This window comes from Camelus ferus, chromosome 31, assembly GCF_009834535.1.
Source record: "Camelus ferus isolate YT-003-E chromosome 31, BCGSAC_Cfer_1.0, whole genome shotgun sequence".
Classification (NCBI taxonomy): domain Eukaryota; kingdom Metazoa; phylum Chordata; class Mammalia; order Artiodactyla; family Camelidae; genus Camelus; species Camelus ferus.
The window spans coordinates 6,568,208-6,590,684 of record NC_045726.1 but is presented as its reverse complement, the minus strand read 5'-3'; the positions used below and the strand labels follow the sequence as shown (position 1 = coordinate 6,590,684).

Here is a 22,477-nt window from a genome sequence, read left to right as displayed (position 1 = left end):
CTTCCAAGGACAAAATTCTCCCCTAGATGTCTGAGGATGCGCCACCAACCCGTCCGCTCCCGCCTCCCTGGGTCCCGGCGAAGCACGTGTCGCTGGGTCTGGGAGCCATCATCACAGGCTGTGACGGGACCTGCCCGGGCCTCCCACATGTCTCCTGAGCCAGAATCATCCAGGGGTGCCAGGGCCGATTCTAGATAAAAATGTGGAATTTTATCGTGTTCTCCAACTTTGCTGAGAGAAGTCCTGTCTCTTCTGATCTGTGGTAATTCTCTCTTGCTCTCAACTATTAGGATGTCTCATCGGAAGACTAGAAGCCTCACTTCAGTCAAGAGGATTTACATTGAAGGAGATTAGAAAACCCTTGGGCTAAGTGAGAAAGGAATCGTGGCATCTTCTGGTTCTCCTCAAAACTGCCGCTTTTAGGTGCTTCCCTAACCTGACGCTTCACATGTGCACCAAGCATCAGGCTGGAAAAGTCTTCTTGAAAGGATCAAGAATGTGGAGAAATGGCCTTCAAGTTCCCGTCCCATCTGCCCTACAGGACCCCTCAGGTCACCAAGTCTGAGGTTGAGGTGAGGACTTCAGATTTCTCATGAGTTTCCTGAGATGGAATCTAGGTGAAGAAGCCATAGATTGAAAACAAGGAGAGGATGCCAACGTGTTTGGTTCTGGCACGTACCGCGCGCGCATGCGCACACTCGTGTGGATGCCTCGCTCCGGGTGTCTTACACTGGAAACTGTTTGAAGGTTATTCGATAACAGGGAAGCTCAGGGAATGCTGTAACTGAGCAGGACCTGGGGGGCCTTCCCGGGACAGACCCCTCCCCAGACCCTGTGCTGCAGCCCCTGTCTGAAGGACCCAGATGATAGTACCTCATGCAGATTTCCTGAGTTTTCCAGATGCTAAACACCCACCAGCAAATGGAAGAAATTAACTACTTGATGATCATGAGCATGTGGCCCCCAGACCTTCTGGGCCTAAGGATTAATCACCATCAACCAATCAGAACTGTGCGCAGCTGATCGCAGACCCCAGGACGCCCCTCCCTCACGTGGCCTTTGAAGATGCTCATCTCAAATCCTTCTAAGAAGGAGTTTGGAGATTTTGGGCACAAGTCACGTGTTATCCTCGCTCAGCCCAGCAGTAAACCTTTCTCTGCTCCAACCTCCAACATTTTGGTATTTTTTGGCCTCGCTGTGCCTCAGGCACACGAGCTTGCAACAATTTGGGGGAAGCCAGCCTAGGAGTCTTTGCCCGTGGCAGGCTGTGCCCGGCCAGCCCATCCCCTGGGTCCCCGCAGTGCCGGGAGCTCACTTGGCTCCTGGAACCAGGAGGGACTCTTGCTGACAGCGTGGCTGCCCCAGCACCAGGCTGTTTGGAACCGAGAACCATCCAGAGCTGCATCCACAGTCGGTGTCGCTGGTGGTGAGTGGCCCCAGCTCGCACAGGCCGCGTGTCCTCTCCATCCATCTGGGCCCCTTCCCTCCAGGAAGGGAGCCGCTCTGCGTCTGTTCTCTTGGGGAGCTGGGCCCGCCTGCGGGGAGGCCTCCGTCTGGGAGTGGAGGTGGAAATTTTAGACGACACCTCTGATTGTGCGGCCGCAGCTTATCTGTTGTTGGGTCTTGGTTTGTATCGTTTTGGGGCGAGCCTCTCCGGTTTGCACAGGATGGAAGATTCCACCCGCTCCACCGGGGCTCATCGCCTCGTGGGAAGTGAGCCACTCTGGGCTCAGTGGGAGCCCCTCCGGGTCTGTTCTCTTTCAGGAGCCAGGCCACTCGGGAAGCCTCCATCTGGGAGAGGAAGTGGAATTTGGGGACCACACCTCTTGTCATCCTCTGCATGTGGGACCACGTTAGTCGTTCGTGTGTGAGTATCAGTACTTGCAGGCGCCGGCTGGGACGTCTTTGGTGAACAGCGGGGTCGAGTGTGAGGACGCCAGTGTCCTTCCTGCTGCGCTGCTCCGCCTGTGCCGGAGCCCTGGCTGGGACTCTCTCCCCAGCCTTGGTCACTCACTCAGCTTCATCTCTGATGGGGCGCTGGCTGGGAACCCCCCTTTTAGGGGCTGGGGAAGTGTTTTAAGCGACCATTTTGAATTGTTTGCTTGATATTTGATAACACCAGCCGTGAACAATTAAATGTGGACGATCAGAGCTCTGTTCCATCTCATAGTCCCCCAGAGTATACTTTTGCAAAACTGGGAGATCTTCAGCTAAGCTCCTGTAAATGAAAGGAAATGATTTTTCTTATTGCAGCGCTGTGTGGGCTCAGTGCTTCCTGAGAGCTGCAGAACAGTGGCCCTGATGGCTCTGCTGTTGTCACAGTGGGCCTTTCGTAGTTTGGCTTTTATCTTGGTGTGTGTGTGTGTGTGTGTGTGTGTGTGTGTTTGAGTGTCTCGGTACCTGAGTCCAAATCCTAGTCTCTCTTCCTAGTTTTGCTGGAAGTGAGCCATCTGACTGTGAGTGAATGACATATGCATTACTGTCTGTTAGTGTTATTTCTAGCACACTGTTATTGTGACCTGGGATCTCAAGGAAAAGGCTTTTTTTTTCAAACTCGGGCAGAAAAACTGATATCTCTGGTTCTGTCTTCACGTAAAATTAACATGTAAAAGAGCTCTATTTAATTGACTTAAAAGCGGGCACTTACAAATTAAATCCTAAGGATAAAGAAACAGAACAACAAATTCCAGGTGCATGTGACCTAGGAAACATTCAATATTAAGTTGATATCTGATGTTAAATCTATCTTAAGCTTGTCGGTATAACCAACACAGAGACGTCTTTTCTTGTACCGAGGTTTACTGAAGGCCAGTAGGTTCACACTGTGTCTGTTGCGGAGTTCGTCAGAAAGAAGAAAAAAAAACTCAATTAATCTGATATGATAGAATTCTTATAAGTAAATTAAATGCAAATAGCATAAGAGCTTTTGGGTGAACGCTTTTGAAATAATTCTGTTTTAGGAATGTCTGCTTAATGATTTCCCCAGATATTTGGTAACTTGAAATTTTAGAGTTGTACTAAATGTTTTAAATGATGGAAGTCTGTTGAATAGCTGGGTCATTCCCAAACAAAATAAGATCCTGGAACATTATTTACTGACCAGTGGCTGCACTTTACAGACAAACTAAAGGTGTTTGGGACTATTATTAAATACATTTGGTGCCACACTGAGATATTTTCTATAAAAAGCACACGTTTTTAAATTATTATTGGCATTAATGTTTGCCAGTCTACAGAATGCTAACGTAAAAGCTCATAATTGCTTACTTCCTGGTTTTCACTAGAAATTAAGGTTTTTAAGAGTTGAGGATTCTAATTTAAATGTCATAAAAGCTACTAAAAATAATAAAGGAAACATTTTGGTGTACAAGTAGGAAAGTAGGATGTATGTTTTGAGTAAAAACTATGAGGAATGGAATTGCATTTTGTTAAAGGACAAAATTTGTAGAAAGAGCTCTTTAAGAAAGGAGTTCTGTGCATGGTTGGGCTGAGATGAGATTAAGTAAATGGATCTTGCTATTAAAAGAAGGCTGGTGCCAGACTAGACTGGCTTCCTCTCTGCTAAGAGAACAAGTTTACTTGGTTGTGATAACAGTTGCTTCTGATAACACACTGTGTGAGACTTTTTGATGTTGCTGACAAACTTCTTATCAAATTCTAATCAAAGTTCTTTTGATTTCATCTGACTGTGGGAGGCTTCAGAGGACCCCGAGACATCTCAGAGACAAATATTAAACTAGCTAGGATTGGCTGATACGTTAAATTACACGGCATTGTTGGATGAGTGATAAGCGTCCTCAGATTACATGATACTGATAAATGTTATTAACATAGAATGATTTCTGGAAATTACATAAGGTTCCTAAAATTTAGCTTTGTCCTGGTATGATGCTATCAGTCATAACTCTACTGCTGGTCCAGTTGTTATCTTAAAATGCTGTCTGCCACGGCAGCTTGATGAAGCTTCTTTGTCAAGAACGTTATGACCAGATCTTTAACCTTGCCTTTTGAAAGTCTTTTGTCTTTTATAGACAGTTAAGCCGATGCTTTGCAAAACTGCTTCATCTCTTAAAAGGGCTTTGTGACAAGTACAGGTTTCTCTTAAATCATACTGCTGAACTGGGTAAGATGTTCAAAAGGTCTAATGAAAAATTTTGTAAAACTGTTAGTAAAAAGAATTAATTACTTAGGATTGAGTAAACTGGTGAATATGGTTATAATTTTTTGGTTTGTCTGAAATATTACTGGCTTTTAATCTACACTATCTTTTTTTTTTAATAGACTTTATTCTTTCAGAGCTGTTTCAGGTTCACAACAGAACTGAGCAGAAAATAACAGAGTTTGCACACAGCCTTCCCCACCCACACATATAAGCTCCCCTACCCTCAACATCCCTCATCAGTGTGGCATATTTGGTACAATCGATGATCCATCATGGACACATTATCAACCAAAGTCCCTAGTTTACATTAGGGGGTCACTCTTGATGTTGTAAATTCTATGGGCTTTGACAAATGCATAATGACATGTAGTCACCCCTATAGTATCATACAGAATAACTTCATTGCCCTAAAAACCCTAATCTACACTTTCCAATTGAATTGTTTATCAGATGCTTGTCTCCCTATCAATATGAAGAGTTATTGTTTTACTTCCAACCACACTGTTGCCCCCGGTGTTTAGGGTAGAAGGAGAAGTCTCTAACGGAGTTGTCACAGAGGATAACTGCTTGTGATGTACAGCAATGTTTGGTCTAAGTCTCTTGTTAAAAGCACACATATGACGCTTGTGCAACAATTGGGTGTAAGTGATAACATGTATGGCCTATAATGTGTTTTCCCACTAGCACAGCTCTGCGCCTGTTCATGACATCTGATTAAGTTTCCCCCACGTGGCTAACGAGGCAAATAGAAAGGAGGCCCAGCACCAAGGGGCGTGGTCGGAACCTGGGGCAGGAGCCACCACCCCAGCACCAGGGGCAGAAATTTTGATCATCAGTGTTTTCTATTGAAACACTTGCAATCAAAAGGGGAGATGAGGGGGAAATCTGCACATACTGAGGTGTGGGGAAGGCATTCTGGCTCATACGTGGTTTGACTTACACTTCACTGACCGAAGCAGCCTGTTTATGGCCTGTTGGACACGTGCTGTCCATCTGCCTTGGCCTTGAGGAGGGGAGTGCATTTGAAAGTCAGAGTGGAGCAGCTGCGGTTCAGACACCCAAGGTAAACCTTCGTGGCTACTGGGGGTGTGATTTTAGACACGCTCTTGAATCATTGAGAGCTCAAACTTTCTGAGCTGTGTCACACTTGGGAGACCACCAGCCACTCCTGAGGCAGTGCCAGGTGGCCGCTGCAACCTTGTGCCCTCAAGGTCTCCTCTTATAACTATTAAGTTTTTAGACAATAAAATTGTTGTAGATCAGATGCTAGAAAAAAGGGGACACGTGAAGTGGCCAGAAGCTCGTGTCGTGCACATGTTAACACCACATCAAATGTTAAAACCCACTCAGGTGAAAGTAGACGACCGGCTATCTGGCTGCAGGCCTCCCCCAGAGAGCCAGGTCCAGGCTGGTTTTCAGGCTGCTTCTCCTGAATTCCTCAAGGAATGAGATTTTAATTATGCGAGACTGGGACCCAGGACTTGGAACTTGGGAATATTTCCAACTTGCTGTCCGTTCCCCAGAAGGAGGTAGCCCTACGCCCTTTTCGGCAGGAAGCAGCCAGAGCAGCTGTTACCCCAGGCCCTGAAGGATCTGGGGTGGGATAAGACAGGGCTTGAGGATGAAACCAAGTTCCTCTGCGAGTTTATGATCAACCTTTCTGTCCAAAACAGTCCCCTTCTTGTCCAACCCCTGTTCTCCTGAAGACTGAGGAGCACCAAAGAAAAGGAGGGAATTATAACCCAGCAGAACCCGGGGGTCCTTCCCAGGACAGATCCCTCCCCAGACCCTGTGCTGCAGCCCCTCTCTGAAGGACACAGATGATAGTACCTCATGCAGATTTCCTGAGTTTTTCAGATGCTAAAAATCCACCACCAAATGGAAGAAATTAACTACTTGATGATCATGAGCACGTGGCCCCCAGACCTTCTGGGGCCTAAGGATTGATCATCATCAACCAATCAGAACTGTGTGCAGCTGATCACAGACCCGGAGACGCCCTCCCTCACGTGGCCTTTAAAGATGCTCAGATCCTTCCAAGAGTTCAGGATCTTTTTGATACGAGCCTCACGTTTTCCTTGCTCGGCCCAGCAGTAGACCTTTCTCTGCTCCCACCTCCCACGTTTCAGTATTGTTTGGCCTCACTGTGTGTCAGGTACACGGACTTTTGTTCTTAACAATGTTCTTCTTTTCTAAAGTAAATCCGCAGAGAGCTTATAGCAGAAAGAGGAGGTTGAAAGCCCGAGCTGCTGTTGACACAGAGACAGGCTGCCTTTATGTCTTCCTGGACTCCACAGAGAGGAGTCCTGACCTCATTACTGAGCAAGGCCGTTTCCGGTGACTCTGGGGGTGTGGGCAGAATGGGGAGGGCTCTCCAGCCGTGGGCCGGGCCTGCTCACTAATGACTAGTCTTTGGAGATGCTTAAGTGAGTGAGGCAATTAAAACAAACGGGATCCTGGGAAGAAGAGTGGAGAGGAGAAATCCATGAAAATGCAAGCAAAGGAGTGGCTCGGCCTCGACTGCAGCCTGTGAAGGTGGTGGCCAGGCCCAGGGTTGGGGGTCCCACGTGCCCTGGCATGTGGCCCAATGAGCACGCCCAGCATTGCACGGACAGGCAGGCACACAGCTTCAAGCACACCCATCACACACATGCGAATATTTTATGTACGTCTGTGAGCAGCATCTATGCTGAGGGGGAAAAAAAGAACTCATAAAGAAGGATTGTTTTGCTCAGTGTGTACGTGAACTTTGATGGAACTTAGTAAAACACCGAGCCTTTAGTACCATGATGGATGGCTCTCCTGGGAGTCGTTTCCTGCCCTCCCTGCGGGGCTGGAGCTCAGGGCTGCAGTGACAGCGCCGGGGAAGAAAGGGACGAACAATAGGTTCTGTGAGTTCCCGGAGCTGGAGCTGCCCTGCCCGAGTGGGAGGTACGAGAGCATCCATCCTCCGCAGCACATAACTCAGCGGGGGGCGGGGCAGGCTTGTGGCACCTGGAAGTGGCGAGGGGGTAAATTGAGCGAATTACGAGAGTGCACTCGAATCACCCAGCATGCTGAGGATTGCTCGTGTCAACAGATTCCGCCGCCGAGAAGCCACACGCCTGGTCAATTTCCTGACCGAATCCAGGACCCGCTCCTCCGCACTGGGCATCACAGGTCACCGGCCGGCTCAGAAAACAAGGAGCCTTTTCACTCCTTTAAAAGGAGTTTGTTTTGTTTGTTTGAATTTTTAAATTTTTAATACAGTTCAGTCAGCGGGACTGGTGGCTCGGCTCCTTCCCTGGGAGCCCGGGGTAGGGCCGCCGCACCTCTCTGCCTCCCCTTGGTCTGGGACGGCCACCGTGGAAAGGGAGCTGCTCTTTCCAACTTTCAGCTTCACATCATCTCACTTTTCTTGCTTTTAACAGATCTTTCCCCTGGCTGCGAGCAGGAGGTTCTCCGCTCCGTGAGCTTTGCGGCAGGTGGCAAGGAGGCAGCAGGGAGAGAGGAGGGCCCACACGTCCTGGAGTCACAAAGCAAGAAGACTGACCCAGCTACAGGTAAGTGAGGCTGTTTCTTGCTGCTGACCCGGGCTGTGTTCTTTCATTCGTTTCCTTTTCCATCCGCTTGATAAGCTCCCAGCAGGATCTGTGGACACTGGCAGCTGTTGCTTGAAGAAGCCAGGTGCCTGGTCACCCTTAGGATCCCACAGCTGGGAAAAGCTCCACACTGATGGGGAGAGGCCCACAGGAGGGAATCCCTGCTTCCTGACAGAGGCGGTGTCGCCATGGAAACTGAGCCCGCCCCAGCTGCCTGGGCTCTGACCCCCTGACTGGCTCTGACACTGGGCAGGGATGATCAAAGCCCTTCAAAAGCCAGTCTGCAGGGGGCGCTCCCTTGTGTCCTGTCTCTTCCAGCCCCGTGTTTCCCCACCGCCCTCCCAGGACAGAAAATGTCAGGGCGGCTCCAAGCTCAGACTTCTAATGGAAAAAGCTCAAAAGACTGGATTTTGAATCTAAGTATTAAAAATTAGAAAAATTTAAAATTCTATATAATAGATCCTAAAGCTATTGATTATCAGAATCCCTCGATCACATAAAGTTTAAAAAAAAATACTAGTTTTGTGTGAATGTAATTTGGTGCAATGAGTATGCAGAACAGTATTGAGGTTCCTTAAAAAACTGAAGAGAGTTACCATATGATCCAGCATAACTACTCCTGGGCATAGATCTAGAAAAGAGGAAAACTCTAATTCGAAAAGACGCCTGCACCCCAGTGTTCATAGCAGCACTATTTACAACGGCCAAGACGTGGAAGCAGCCTAAATGCCTGCCAACAGATGCCTGGATAAAGATGTGTACACACACACACACACACACAAAACATACCAGTTCTGGGGTCCCAAGCCAGGAGAGTCTGAGTCCTGGCCCTGGGGTCAATTTCAGCAAATCTGTAATTTTGATGCTTCCCTAGATGATTCTAATGACCAGCCATATTTGAGAACTAGACTTGTTTAGTTATATTTTAAAACCAAATTTTTTAAACTGAAGTGTATTTGCTTTACAATGTTGGGTTAGTTTCTGGTGTACAGCACAGTGATTCAGTTTTATGTGTATATACATATGTTCTTTTTCACCTTCTTTTTCATTATAGGTTACTACAAGGTACTGACCATCGTTCCCTGTGCTGGAGTTGGGAGGGCGTGGGGAGGGGGGAGAGGAGGGGGAGGGGGAGAAGGAAGGAAAAACAACTGCTCGATGATTTTTTAGGTCCCTTGGAAACTAGCTCTGAGTTATTCCTATTTAGCTAGAATGTTTCTAACTAACAGTAGTATCTCCATCAAGTTACACTAATCTGGCTTTTACCTTTGAGTTAGATTTTCGTTTGTGAAGACAGCTCTTTCCTCTCCAAAAACCTCAAAATTTCTTAAGCAAAAGGAGTTTGATTTTGTTTATTCTGCACCCTAAAAACAGGTACAAAAAAGTTCTAAACACTTAAATGTGGCTGAAAGTAGCCATCACATGACTTCCTATTTCCTTCCGTCATGATGTGTTGACATGGCGCTAAGTTCATATTAAAACATAAAGTCCCCATTGCAGTTCTGAGAACCACTTCTGTCCCATTCATCTGGAAGCTGATCGGTCAAGACAGAGTCTCTGGTAGTTTTGTCTCCAACACCCACAGAGCAAAGGACACACATTCCTGGGGCCGGGGCAGGAGGAACCAAGCCCAGCCCAATGTGTACAGTTCCAGGGATGAAAAGCTCCCATTAACACCCTTGCAGACACAGTCTCTTTCTGAAATTAGATTTCTTTCACTGGGTCTGGCTCACTTCACAGTCAAAACAACACTTCTGAATATTCCTCAAGCCAGCTCTCAACCACAGCCTCCTCTGATGGTGACCTCAAGGTGACCTTTCTCCCACTGTATCCTTTTGCCTGAACGAACACCACCTCCTTCACCTCCTCAGTTTGCTAGCTCTGTCTTGCCTCCCTTTCGTTTAGTTCCCACTCTTCCCACCCTGTTGGAATTAATCAGTCTGCTTTCCAAACTTGACTTCAGCTGAAATACAGACTTAAATCTGCCTTTGCTCAGTGGCCCACCACTGACGGCCGGCAGCTTCTCCCATTCCCAGGCTTAGTTCTGCTCACCGAACTCCAGTGTGTGTGGGACGGGTGGTCTCAGGATAACATGGAGTGTCCTCTGGCCCTGAGTTACTTCATAAGTAAAGCCACCCACGAGATAGGATACAAATGAGCTACTCTGAGGCCTGAAAACCTGCTCCCAGGAAATATTTCCACAATGTCTGCTTCTTCTCTTTTCCAGTTTTGAATGTCCTTATAATTTCCCCTGAAATTCTTAGGCTCTAATTATGCTGGTGGTTGTTGCTGATGATTCTCGATTTTTTTTTTTTCCACGTGTTTTGTAATTTAGAATTGTGAGTTCATGCTTAGGAATCCTGTGCACAGCTGAAAGTATGCCTTTCTAGAGAGGCCTTTTAATTACTTTTATTGAAGGCTCCAGTGTTATTTTCAGCCTAAGACTGAATTTTAAACTATTTTGTTGGAGAATCTAGGCCCTCCAGACAGTAGGAATTCAAACCCTAAAGCTGAGGGAGGGCAGCCTGAAGCGCTCAGGCTTTTTAGATTCTCAGGGTTTTAGTTCGCATAGACTCTCCCCGACAGGTCAGGCTACCCAGAAGAGTTTCTTCTAAGTCTCCCTTAGGGAGGGGATAAATGGCTTCACAGATGTGGTCCTTCAAGTGTTCTTTATTACAGGGTGTTAGGTCCAAATTCCTGCCCTTTGTGGACCCCAAAATGTGTCTCCTATACTTTCATAGCCTTTAAAACTCAAACCTATTGTTAACCAGACTGGCAAAATAAATGAATAAATAAACCCAGAACAGTCAAAATGTCAGTGTCTGGGTTATTTCCTTTACTTTCTTATTAGCACTTAAAACCGTGTTTGTTACATTTTTATCCAGTGTATCTGAGTGATTTGTAGTAAGAGGCTTTCAGATTATCTAACCAGCAATATCGCTAGAAATAAAAAGTCCTGTGTTATTTTTCCATATATTTATACTTTGAACACTTCTGTCCTTTTTAATTTTTTTCCCCTAGGTGGTAGGTAATTAGGTTTATTTATTTATGTTTTAATGGCGGTACTGGGGATTGAACCCAGGACCTCATGCATGCTAAGCATGCGCTCTGCCACTTGAGCTGTACCCTCCCCCACTTCTGCCCTTATAGTTGGTCAAGATTCCTTTGTATAAAGTCACTTCTGAAAGTGAACTTGCTTGATAACCCCTTTTGGTCCCGTATAGACTTCCACTGAAAACACCTTCTTAGGCAGCATGAAAAGAAGATCTGGGCAAGTATCTGCCAGCTTCAATCGACATGGAGGGTCCAGTGCCCCCTTCCACTCAGCTTTCACATAGTTTAAAAGTTTTCTGGTCTTTTCCAAAACTAAACAGAATGTGAATGCCTCCTTCTGAGCAAGGTCCCTGGAATTAGCTATGGAAAAAAAAGAAGAAAAGAAAACAGCCCCATCCTCAAAGAAATCTAGGCTTCCCCTGGGAAAATCAGGATGTAGGCATCAAATGCGATGTTTAAAGCTCTCCCTTTTCTATTTTCCCTTTGGCTTTTTTTTTTTCCCCTGGAGAGTAAGTTCTTGTCTCATTGCAGAAAGAATTCAGAAGTGAGAGAAAAGTAAAGTGAGCATTCATTGAGTGATAGGAGGTTCTCAAGGGGGGAGCGGGCAGACTCAGGTGAGCGGCTGCGCTGAGTTTCTTTGGCAAGGTGGTTACACAGGGTGTAGAAATGAATGGGCGGATTATTCATGGGGGAGGCAGGGGTTTGGGGTCATATTCCCTGATTTTCATCCCAGCTCCACCTTCCCAAAGGAAGGAGGGATTTTTGTCCTTATTTAGTCTGGATCTAAAGTGTCATAGTCTCAGTGCATGATGGGTACTTCTAATCTGCAAGGCTGATTTTATTATAATGAGCAAAAGGTTACATTCTGACACTGGAGAGTCTTGCCTTTTCCCATCTTTCTTTTTCATCCTCCAGGACACTTGTCATCCCAAAATGTGCGGTTTCTTACAGTCCAGAGGTTCCTGCTTTTCTTTGTCTGCCCAAGGGCCTGAGGCTGTTCACAAGATGTGTGGTTTCCTGCCACCTGCCCCGTGCTCCCCCTTCTCTGCTCACATCTAGCTCTCTGCCTGCTCTAACAGCTTGACTTTAATGGAACTATCTGGGAAAATTATAAGACCATGCCTTTATAACACCAAAATTGACTTTCAATTTAATCAAACTCAACTATTCATTGAAAAATATATACTACTTTGTTGAATTGAGTAATAGTAATAGTTATCAGAGGATTATTTAGAAAAGAGTAAGAGTGATACTGAAAAACTGGGTGGGGTAATGGAAGTCTTATGCTGAACACAACATTCACAAGGCCTTACGATTTTCAAAAACTATGAACAATGTAATTTCTATCGTAATTTTACAGATCTTCTTAGGAACAGCACTATGCAGCCTCTCTTGAGCATCTACTTTACTGATTAGCAATACAGAGAGTATTTGGATCTAGCCTAAATTCTTCCTTCTGCAAATCAAACATATTTCCTGTCACTCTCCTCCTAATGGAGACCAGACTCTTGAACAGTCACCCTGTGTGTTACTGGAGACCCGCCCTCCCAGCCACACGTTCCACTGCATCGTCTTAGTCACCCAGCACCATGAGGATGTCCTGAAGGGAAACACTCGAGATCAAAAGAGCGATCTCTTCATAAGCTAACAAGTACAATTTTCTCCTTTCTAGTTTTACCAGCAGTGAGAATTTCTCTTCAAAGAATATGCTGAAACCAAAGGTGCCACAGAAAATGTACCACTTTAAATCCCACAGAGACTTGGAAATGTTGCTCTCGTAAACATTTTCCAAGTAATGCTGTTTGTAGGGTAATTACAATCTGAGTTTTTCTGGCGTCAGAATCAAGTGACTGATTCTCTCATGACCCTTGCTGTTCAAGTACACAATGATTCTGTCTGGCACAAATGATGTTGTCCAGGGGAAATTTTGATTCTCTCTCTTCAACTCTGTTTTCAAAGTGAAGTAAAATGGAGTGTTAATCCGTTCAACACCAGTCAGTCTGGATAGTTAAATTCTACCACCTCTGTTCACCATCTGTCCTGGGTCCCTGTTCTTTCTCTCCTCTCCACCCCGAACACATAGAGAAACATGAAGCCTTTTAATCTCAGTGATTGATTCTTACGTCTAACGTGGGCTAGACATTCACATCCGTTCCCCACTTAGATCCTCTGTCTATGTGTCCATTCATCCCAGAGAGTAACTGTGTATTCAAAAGACCATGACACAAGAACAGAACACAAAACTGTCAATAGTAACCATACCCACTGTTGTTTAGTATTTCTTATAACCCAGGGTTTCTGTTAGGTGCTTTATACAAGTTACCATATTTAATTCTTTTACCAACCAGTTAGGAGTTGAATTCTGTTCCCCCTGTAAAAAGATACACTGGAGTCCTAGCTCCCAGTACCTCAAGGTGGGACCTCGTGTGGAGAGGTCTTTACAGAGGTGGTTAGGTTAAGGTGGGGTAGGAGGGTGGACCCTAATCCAGTCTGGTATCCTTATAAAAAGAGGAAATTTGGACCCAGAGACCCAAACAGGAAAGATACCAGGTGACTATAAAGACAGCCATCTACCATCCATGGGGAGTGGCCTGGAGCAAACCCTCCCCTCACTGCCCTCAGAAGGAACCAGCCCTGCTGACAACTTGAACTCAAGCATCCAGCCTCCAGATGGTGAGACAACACATTTCTGTTGTTGAAGGCGCCCGGTCCGCGGTACTTTGTTATGGCAGTTCTAGAAAATGAATGCACAGACTTACAATTTAAGTCAGTCTCTCTCTTTTTATTGAAGTACAGTCAGTTACAATGTGTCAATTTCTGGTGTTCAGCATCGTGTTTCAGTCAGACATATACACACATATATTCGTTTTTACATTCTTTTTCATTAAAGGTTACTACAGGATATTGAATATAGTTCCCTGTGCTATAGAGAATAAATTTGTTCTTTATCTATTTTTACATATAATGGCTATCATTTGCAAATCTCGAACTCCCAAATTTATCGTTTCTCATTCCCCTTTTCCCCTTGTAACCGTAAGAATTTTTACTATGTCTGTGAGTCTGTTTCTGTTTTGTAGATGAGTTTATTAGTGTCCTCTTTTTTTCATTTTCTTTTTTAGATTCCACATATGAGTGATATCATATGATATTTTTCTTTCTCTTTCTGGCTTACTTCACTTAGAGTGATGATCTCTACGTCCATCCATGTTGCTGCAAATGGCATTGCTTTGTTATTTTTTTATAGCTGAGTAGTATTCCATTGTATATATACACCACAACTTCTTTATCCAGTCATCTGTCGATGGACATTTAAATTGCTTCCATGTCTTGACTATTGCATATAGTGCTGCTATGAACATTGGGGTCCATGTATCTTTTCGAATTAGAGTTCCCTCTGAGGATGCCCAGGAGTGGATTGCCGGATCATATGGTAAGTCTATTTTCCATTTTTTAAGGAACCTCCATACTGTCCTCCATAGTGGCTGCACCAAACTACATTCCCATCAGCAGTGTAGGAGGGCTCCCTGTTCTCCACACCCTCTCCAGCATTTATCTTTTGTGGACTTTTTAATAAGTCCATTCTAAGTCAGTCTCTTTATAAATGAAGGGCCTGAGGTTTAGGAAGATGAAAGGCCTTACACAGAGTGCCGGGGGCCGTGGGGGGGGGTGCTGTCATTCAGCACAGATCATTTTGCTCTGAAGCCTGCGCACTTGCTGCAGTATTACGCTGTCTCCACCCGAAGCCTGCACGTGGGCTTACTGAGGATCGTGGAGTTATGCAGTCAAGGGATTTTTATATAATTTATTCCTAGGAGAGGTTTTTGAAGACCCACTTCTCCACGTTTTGGGTGCAAGTTTTCACAGAAAGCTCAAGAAGTAGATGGAGCCAGCGACCTGGTTGGGGAAGGCAAGGTTATGTAAGTACCTCTCATGTGATATCTGGGACATGCTTGTACTAATTTTTTCCCCATTGTCTATCTGAAATTCAAATGTAACTCGGATTTCTCTATTTCTAGTGGCCAAATCTGGCCATTAGCAGTTCTACCCCAGGAGAACTTGGAGCTTGGGGCCCCAGTCCCCAGCAGCACGGGAGTGACGGCCCAGAGGGGACAGCAGACGTGTTGGCAGCTCAGCCTGCTCGGGTAAAGTTCCTGAATTCCTGGTAGGTGCTTCACAGAGCTCAGTAAGTATGGCCTATTATTGTTACAGCAATTGGGAAACACACTCTTAGGTCCCAGGAGAAGATGCAGGGGTGGTGGAGGGGAAGGCAGCGGGAAGAAGGGGCTAATATTATTGTTCCAGGGTGGATCAGCACTGACAAGGCTTCTATAAAAGACGGGTGGGACATGCTGGTTTAAGGAGCGAATGTCTCCCAAATCCAGCCTTCTTGGGATTCTCATGAGGCCTGGGCCAATGGCACGAAAGAGCAGAGAGGTAACAGCACAGAGGACTAAGGCCAGAGGTGCAGTGGCCCGCCGTGCTTTCTCCTTAGGGGCGTTAGGAAGAGAGATCCAGCAGGTGTGTGAGAGACACAGGGATGGATGTCTTTTAACTTAAGTGGAGTGAAAACAGATTACTGCGTTGGAAAACTGCTGGGAAGCCAGCCACCAATTAAAACAACCAGAATGAAACTCAAGACAAGCATACAGGGATCTTTCTGAACCAGCTTATGCCTTCTGAGTTCACGGCTAAACCCTCCTAATTAGCAATGAGAAGTCTTTGGATAGTGGAAAGGACGCCCCAAGACCCCCCCCAGCCCCCAAATTAAGTCAAAATGGTGGTCACAAAGTTGGCACCTTACTGATCACTTGCCATTTTTTTCCTTTAAAAGATACTTTTACTTCTGGGCTTACGCAATGTGTTACAGAACCCGGTGAATATTTCCACAGCAGCAAGTTCCTGTCGGCTCAGGAGTCGTAAAGTGTATCTGTAATTTTCTCTCTGATGATTGGCATAGGAACTCTGGAAAATTGGCAGGAATAGGTGATGACTGACAGTTTCTACATGGCAGCTTGTCTGCTTTGCGAGTGACTCTGTGATCAGCTTCACACAGTTTTTAGGCTCCATCCACAATAAACATGGCCTTGCATAACCACCGGTCCCAAAGCCCAGCCCCACACCAGCTGCCCCTTAGAGCAATGTTGTGCACCGGTCATACGCATCCTGGCCCGACGTAGCCAGAGTCTGCATTGCTTGCTTTAAGGAGGTGACTGTGGGTTGGTGGAAGCAGTAGCTAATAACATTTGTCACTTTTTAGTGACATGTTGACACAAAATGGAGATACCTATCTGTAGTCAAGTGAACTGTAACCCTGTAAACTCTTTGCATCACTGTTACACCTTTGTGAGAAAAAGATACAATTTTTATTTTGTTAAGAAATGAGACATAAAACCAAAGAGCTAAATGCTCACAGTATGAAAGCTAAATAAGCCATTTATGATGTCCTCAGATACCTCAAAGTTTTTGTGATCTGCTCAAGATTTTCCCTAATTTGAACTAATTGTGTGTTAAGTTCCCATCAGAGTGATTATACCCACCACAAAACACTGTAAGGGAAACGTCACCAAAAGAGAACTAGAGTGACACTATAGGAAGTTACTTCTGCACATTAAAGAACACACATAGAAACTTTTCTTATTAATAATTTGAACTAAATTTCAAATTTTAATTATTTTCCCAGATTGCCTAAAGTTGAGCTTTTTAAATAGCAAAATTGTTTTCATCAATTGTATAAGTTAATGTGCTAAACTGGTCAGGGAACTAAAAAGATTAAGCAACTCTTCTTGGGGATATTGTTCCATTTCAATGACAAAAGCATGTATGATCTTCCAGACAGAAAATCAGCAAGGCAACCGAGGTCCCAAGTGACACAACAGAACAGTTACTTGATGTTCTCAGGACACTACGGCCAAAAAAACTCAGAATATACATTCTTCACGAGTGCCCATGGAACATTCCCTAAGATAGACCACATACTATGACACAAAACAAGCCTCAACAAATGTAAGAGGACAGAAGTTATTTCAAACATCTTTTCTGACCACAGTGGCATGAAACTAGAAATCAACTACAGAAGAAGAAATGAGAAAAAAATAAAAGATTGCATGGAGATTGTTTTGCTACTTAACCAATGGATCAACAAGGAAATTTAAAAAAATATCTTGAGACAAATGACAGTGAAAACAACCACACAAAATCTATGGGATGCGGCACAAGGAGTCCTAAGAGGGAGGTGCACAGGGACACAGGCCTTCCTCAGAAAGCAAGGCAAACACAAACAACCTAACCTCCCACCTAAAAGGATGAGAGAAAGAACAAACAGAACCTAAAGTGAACAGAAGGGAAGAAATAATAAAGACCAGGGAGGAAATAAATAAAATAGAGATTAAGAAAATAGAAAAATCAATGAAACCAAGAGCCGGTTTTTTTTAAAGAGTAAACAAAATTGACAAACCTCTGGCCAAGCTCACCAAGAAGAAAGGAGAGAGGACTCAAATAAATAAAATAAGAAATAAAATAGGATAAATTATAACGAATGCTGCAGAAATACAAAAAACCATAAGAGAATACTATGAACAATTATGTGCCAACAAATTGGGCAATCTAGAAGAAATGAACCATTTTCTAGAAACATACAGTCCCCCAAAACTGAACCAAGAAGAAACAGAGAATTTGAACAGACCAAGTACTAGAAGTCAAATAGAATCAGTAATTGAAAAAAAACTCCCTGAAAACGAAGGTCCAGGGCCTGATGGCTTCACTGGGGAATTCCACCAAACATACAAAGAAGAACTCATACTGATCCTTCTCAAACTCTTCCAAAAGACTGAAGAGGAAGGAACACTCTCAAACTCATTCTGTGAAGCCACCATCACCCCGATATCAAAACCAGACAAAGAAATATCAAAAAAGAAAATTACAAGCCAATATCTTTGGTGAATATAGATGCAAAATTTCTTAACAAAATATTAGCAAACCAAATCCAACAGCACATAAAGATCATTCACTACAATCACGTTGGGTTCATCCCTGGGACGCAAGGGTGCTTCGACACATGCAAATAATCAATGTGACATACCACATCCACAAAAGAAAACGCAAAAACCACATGATCATTTCAATAGATGCAGAAAAAGCATTTGATAAAACTCAATACCTATCAATGATTAAAAATTCTTACCAAAGTGGGTATAAAGAGAACATAGCTCAACATAATAAAAGCTCTTTATGACAAACCCACAGCCAGCATAATACTCAACAGTGACAAATCGAAAGCCTTCCTGCTAAAATCTGGAAGAAGGCAAGGATGCCCACGGTCCCCACTTCCATTCAATATAGTCTTGGAAGTCCTAGCCATAGCAGTCAGACAAGAGAAAGAAAGAAAAGGGATCCAGATTGGAAGGGAAGAGGTAAAATTGTCACTTTTGCAGATAACATGATATTCTATATGGAAAACCCTAAAGACTCCACACAAAAACTACTAAACATGATGAACAAATTAATCTCTGACATTTCTTTACATTAACAATGAAACATCAGAAAAAGGAAAGTAAAAAAAACTTTTAAAATTGCATCAAAAAATTACTTAGGGATGACTTATTATGCTGAAAACTATAAAACATTGATTAAGAAAGTTAAAGATGATTTAAAGAAATGGAAAGATATCCCATGGTCTTGGATTGGAAGAATCAATATTGTTAAAAATGGCCGTACTCCCCAAAGCAATCTACAGATTTAGTATGATCTCTATCAAATTACCTAGGACATTTTTCACAGAACTAGAAGAAATAATCCTAACATTTATATTGAGTCACAAAAGACCCAGAATTGCCAAAGCAATACTGAAGAAAAAGAATGATGCTGGAGGCTTATTCCACCCAGACGTCAGACAATACCACAGAGCTACAGTAATGAAAACAGCATGATATTGGTACAACCACAGACATGTGGATCAAGGGAACAGAACAGAGAGCCCAGAAATAAACCCACATACCTACGGTCAATTAATCCTCAACAAAGGAGGCAAGAACATACAATGGAGTAAAGACAGTCTCTTCAGCAAGTGGTGGTGGGAAAGCAGGACAGCCGCATGTGAATCAGTGACATTAGAGCCCTCCCTCACACCATACACAAAAATAAACTCAAAACGGCTTAAGGACTTAAACATAAGACGCCATAAATCTCCTAGAAGAGGACATAGGCAAACGTTCTGACATAACGTGTAGCAATGTTCTCCTAGGTTAGTCTTCCAAGGCAATAGAAATAAAAGCAAAAATAAACAAATGGGGCCTTATTAAATTTACAAGCTTTTGCACAGCAAAGGAAACCATAAACAAGACGAGAAGACAACCTATGGTACGGGAGAAGATATTTGCAAATGATGCAACTGACAAAGGCTTAATTTCCAGAATTATACAAACAGCTCATACAACTCAAGAACAGCAAAGCAACCAACAAACAAACAAACAAAAAAAAAAAATTGAAAAATGGGCAGAAGACCTAAACAGACATTTCTCTAATGAAGACATACAGGTGGTCAATAGGCACATGAAAAGATGCTCAGTATCGCTAATTATTAGAGAAATGCAAATTGAAACCACAGTGAGGTATCACCTCGCACCAGTCAGAATGGCCATCATTAAAAAGTTCACAAACGATAAATGCTGGAGAGAGTGTGGAGAAAAAGGGAGTCCTCCTACACTGCTGGTGGGAATATAATTTGATGGACCCACTATGGAAAACAGTGTGGAGTTTCCTTAAAAAATTAAAAATAGACTTACTATATGAGCCAGCAAACCGACTCCTGGGCATATATCTGGAGAAAACTCTTAATTTCAAAAAACAATGCACCCCAGTGTTCACAGTAGCACTATTTACAGTAGCCAAAACATGGAAGGAACCTAAATGTCCATCAACAGATGATTGGATAAGGAAGATGTCTTTATATAGAGAGAGAGAGAAAGAGAGAGAGAGAGATTAAATTGACTTTGTAACTATCAAGTATACTATTAAAAATCTTTAAAATTAATGAAATCATTTCTAAGTGCACAATTAGTGCTTTAACAATTTAGATTATTTTTCCTTCTTTACAACCAATCTAGTGTCATGAAGTTCATGGTGATTTCTCCTCAATTTTTCATGAAGTAACCCATGACCATTCAGGTCTTCTTGAAGGTACCTGAGACCAGCACCAATGGTGAGACGGATCCTCTGAGCCTGGTCTTTATACAACACAGTAAATTCTGACCCTACACAGATGATCTGGACTTTAGACAAGCTGACAGGTAATTTTTAATTAATTGTACAGAGTTGTAGTTGTGGTACATGGATTTGACTTTTAAAACAGAAAATGAAAAGCCAGGATATGGACAGTCATCTGTGTCATATGACAGTCATATTTATGATGAAACTATCCATTCAAGTCACAAGATAAAGCAAAATGTCCATTTTCTGTCACTTTTCAAATGGATTTTGACATCAGATATTTAGATGGGGGTCAATTGTTTAGTAACTTAGAATCGCTCTTTTTCTTCTTTATCTTCGTAACAATTCTCCTCTTTGACTGATTTATTTCTAAAGATGTGTCCTTTAATCGTGATAAATGGGACAAAAGGGGTGAAATTCACATTGCCATTTCTATCCACGGCAGTTCTGGCAAAAGTAAGGATGGGGATGGTGTGACGCGATTGGCTACATTTAGCACCAAGTCTGTGTCCCTGAACAGAGAGGTCTCTCAAGAAATCTTCAGTTAGGGCCTCAGTCCATTTTTGCCTTCTGGTCATTATCACATGTAATCAGAAGTTGACTGTAACTATAAAACTATATGTAACTACGAGTGACCGTGAGTTACACTAAAACACGTTAATGGGAGAGTTCACACCCACTCTCAAGGCACGCGTGCTTTATTTTTCCCGTCTCACAAAAATTTTCATTATCAAAACCACAGCTGTTGATAATGCTTTAGATTTGCCAGATCCTGTAACAGTCCGCTTGCTTTGCCATGAACGTGGCATTTGTACCACATTAAAGTCTGGCAAGCTTCATCTTTGCTAACCCCTGGCAAACGGGAACATGCTATAAAGTATAAAAATCTATTTCAGCCAAAGCCATTATCGAGTATGTGTTCGTTTGGATTTAACTAAGAACCTCTAATTTGTTCGTGCACGCGTGGTGTCTCCACATTCTGTGCGCTGATTCACGCTGGCAGCGAGTACGCTACATGCCTAGTAGTCAGCGACAGCTCCGAGCACGGAGGGGAGGAAGGCAGGAGAGGCAGGAAGCCCTGTCTCACTTCCGCTGGAGCGAGGACGCACCTCCATGAACTTTTGCGGGGAACTTGTCCCATCCCCTGCCTGACCTGCCCCGCGCTGAAAGTTCTGTGAGTCGTTGGCAGATTCTGTTTCATATCATCCCACGGGAGACTCTCCCCTTGCATTCATCTGACTGCAGGCCTCCTGACAGAGTAAAACCATGGCATCCAGCTCTTTACCAACACACAGCTCAAGAAAACCATCGTCTCTGGTACTCGGACACAATGGGGCTCTTCAGCCTGGAAACCCGGCCCGCCCAGAGAGGCAGAGGGGTGTGGTGGCACGTGATGCCGGCATTCCTGTCCCGGTGTGTTCATCCACTCACGGACACAGGGACAGCCAGCCAGAGCCACGTGTGCTGCGGGCTGGAGTCTGTGCCTCTGCCAGCCTCCCTCCCCAAGGGCCATCTCTCTCTCTCTCACACACACACACATACACACCTTGCATTAAACCTCCACTGACTGGCTAACTTTCCCATGGTTATGACTGTCATTGCACACACTCTGAGGGAAGTTCGGCTTCACAGCAGGACCAGGTCACACCCACCCCGCTTCACTCCCCTCTGTGCCCACCTTTCAGCAGCTCCTGACCGGAGGCACACTGGAGGGAGGCACACTTTTTCAGTGCCCAGTTAATGGACACGTACAATGAAGAAAGAACACCAAACACAAATGGACCCACATTCTGGGTTTAGATTGGATTTAGTTTGACCAAGGAAATCAACCCCTTCCAACAAACCAAAACAAACAGGAACAGCTCCTTTTCCTAAAGGTCATCGGTTCATTCTCACGCATTTGCTGGGTAATGACTGAGCTCCCGCAAGGTTCTAGGCGCCGTCCTCCACGGTGCTCACCTCAGGGAGACACCGGGCTGACGCGTGAGGGTACTCAGCCCAGGGCCTGATGTGTGCAAAGCAGTCGACAGACTTTAATTGCCTTCTCGCTCACATTTTTACCCTTGAACTCCTCAATGGATCAAAACCAATACACAACCTAAAGGAGATGACTTGCTGCCTAATCCAGCATCGTCACCCCTCTGACCCCCCCTGCAGTTGCACACGTGAGGTTGGGTACGAGCTACCGAACCAGGGAGGGTGAACCACACGCAGGCCGACTGGGGGCTCGTGGTTCTTGGCTGTAAAATAGGAGCAGAGAAGGTCGGTGTAGTATCCCAGTACTAATAGGCTGCATCTGTAAACGCACACGCACACACACACACTTTGGGGAGGTTGTGTCGTGAATCTAGGCAAATAGCTTTGCAACTGACAATAAGCATTTACTATCCTCTCTGGTTGTTTGACAGAATTTAACTTTTATGTTCAAGCAATTTGTGTAAATAGACACAACTTTCTGCCCCATCTTGCATCCTAT

At 44.3% G+C, this 22,477-nt stretch overlaps 1 protein-coding gene across 6 annotated transcripts in view; it reads left to right on the top strand.

The window, feature by feature from the left end:
* Positions 1-17,212, top strand: part of LOC106730902 — a 73,846-nt gene extending 56,634 nt beyond the window's left edge. For 3 of the 6 annotated variants that reach the window (XR_004316413.1, XR_004316414.1, XR_004316410.1), the window contains 6 exons: positions 291-1,426; positions 1,765-1,867; positions 7,573-7,704; positions 14,610-14,714; positions 14,814-14,959; positions 16,630-17,212. The gene's annotated coding sequence lies outside the window, so the exon portion shown is untranslated. Of the gene's footprint in view, positions 1-290; positions 1,427-1,764; positions 1,868-4,531; positions 7,094-7,572; positions 7,705-14,609; positions 14,715-14,813; positions 15,624-16,629 lie in introns of those variants that run through there. The other 3 variants (XR_004316411.1, XR_001367348.2, XR_004316412.1) reach the window with 3 other exon arrangements.
* The last annotated feature ends 5,265 nt before the right edge of the window (positions 17,213-22,477 follow it).